This window comes from Dendrobium catenatum, unplaced genomic scaffold (assembly GCF_001605985.2).
Source record: "Dendrobium catenatum unplaced genomic scaffold, ASM160598v2 fragScaff_scaffold_390, whole genome shotgun sequence".
Taxonomy (NCBI): Eukaryota; Viridiplantae; Streptophyta; class Magnoliopsida; order Asparagales; family Orchidaceae; genus Dendrobium; species Dendrobium catenatum.
Window position 1 is genome coordinate 6,541,013 of NW_021318852.1, and position 2,110 is coordinate 6,543,122.

Genomic DNA, 2,110 nt, shown 5'->3' on the forward strand with positions numbered 1-2,110 from the left:
AGGGAATAACGACGCCGCCATCCAATCCCAACTCAAACACCTACGCGCACAGTTCGCTCTCAAACAACTTGGAAATATCTCCCTCTTCCTCGGAATTCAGGTGACTCGCTCTCCCACTGGTTTCTTTTTATCCCAATAACACTATGCTACGAAACTTCTCAATGACGCAGGGTACAAGGATTGCAAATCAGCCCCAACACCAATCACTCCCGACAAGAAGAAGAAAGAGCCCAACCTCCAACCTTTCAACGATCCATCGCTCTACCGGCGTCTAGCCGGATCGTTACAATACCTCTCCATCACGAGGCCAGACATTGCCTTCGCCACCAACCGCATCTGCCAACACTTGCAGTCCCCCAACGAACACAATTTCAAAGCCGTGACTTGCATACTCAGATACATCAAGGGGACTACCTCCTTCGGACTGCCTATCACAAACGGAACACTTGAACTACGAAGCTTCTCCGACGCCGACTGGGCGTTAGATACCACTGACCGAAAATCTGTCTCGGGTTTCTGCACATTTCTCGGGCCTAATCTCATTTCTTGGACTGTTAAAAAGCAGGCCACTGTCGCCAAGTCTTCCACCGAAGCAGAGTACAGATCCCTCTCCGCTGCCGCATCAGATGTGCTTTGGCTTCGATGTCTCACGGCCGAACTGGACATGCCTCAATCCTCCCCAACTACAATATACTGTGACAACACCTCGGCAATGGCTATTGCCAAAAACCCGGTGTTTCACGCCAGAACAAAACATATCGAGATTGACTACCATTTTATTCGTCAGCAAATCACCTCCGCCAACATTCAGCTGGCACACATCTCCTCCAAAGATCAGATTGCGAACATCCTCACCAAATCATTCTCGATCGCTCGATTTAACGAACTACGAAACAAGTTAACCACTCGGACAACGACCGCTTAACTTGAGGGAGGCTATTAGCATGTAACGGTCATATTAGAACTCTTTATGTTTGTTATTACTTATTTAACCTGTATCAGGTCTATTAATAGAGACCTTTGTTAACTTTTCTAATTAATGAAATTACTCTTTCTTTACATTCTTCTCTGTCTCGTTCTCCATCCTCTCTTCGTCTCTTCTTGCTCACAAACTCAACCAAAGGCGTAACAGCTACGGGTGATTAAAATAGAAAACCATGCTCTGCTAAGTCAAAGTTACGGCTCATTGAGGTGATCTAACGAATGAAATTCAATGCATGAAATAAAGCTGATCTTATCTCATAAACAAGAAAACAAACCACCATTGGTTACAGGTCGACCGAATCCCCTCCAACCCAAAACACCGAAGAACCAATGTCTAAAAAATGGAGAACATGGACAGGAGCTTCTGTACTGCACTAAATACGAACGAAGATGGAGAACTCACAAACCTGAAGAGAAGGGTGACGAAGGACGAATTCTTGGCGAGAGGGGCGACGCATTCGGGTAGGATCAAGAGTCGAGCGGGAGTGGAGAGGGTTCGCGCGGGTGGAGAAAGCGTAGCAGCTGTTTGGTTTTGGATTGGACTAAAATTTAGCGTCCATAGGGTTAGAAATTAGGATTTAATTTTAGTGGGGTTTAGTAAATTTAATGAAATTGGAGGGTATTAAATTTCAAAATTGTTTGATATGATCTATGTTAATTTTTTATAAATTTTGAGAAATTGTTTGACAACTTATTTCAGAATTTAAAGTTGTTGGTTCATTTAGAAATTAAATTTAATGTGTTTGAATTTAATTTGCTATCTAATTATGATTTGCTTATCAACTTTAATTTTAATTACATTTAAAAAAATTAGGATTAATTAATATAATTATAAATTAGTTTAATTATTATTAATTATCAAATTAGAAACTAGCTTAACTAAACCCTAATTAATTAAATATTTAAGTATTAAACTAATTTAATAACTAGGAAAAATAATTTAACTGAAGATGTTGTTATTGTTGGATCGGAAGTTGCAATAAGTTTCCCACAAAGGTAATGATATTTCTTCCCTTTGAGCACTTCTTCCGCAAAAATCTGAGTCCGTAAATTCGTCGAACAACGGAATTTACTAAATCCCAAATTTACGCAATCCCAATTTTACGCCATAAATCTGTAAAGCCGA

At 40.4% G+C, this 2,110-nt stretch overlaps 1 protein-coding gene across 1 annotated transcript in view; it reads right to left on the reverse strand.

Moving 5' to 3' along the window:
* LOC110097515 (nucleolar GTP-binding protein 1) overlaps window positions 1–1,531 on the reverse strand; it is a 41,396-nt gene extending 39,865 nt beyond the window's left edge. Inside the window, exon 1 of the mRNA XM_020823913.2 lies at window positions 1,392–1,531. The gene's annotated coding sequence lies outside the window, so the exon portion shown is untranslated. The remainder of the gene's footprint in view (window positions 1–1,391) is intronic.
* Window positions 1,532–2,110: the final 579 nt, after the last annotated feature.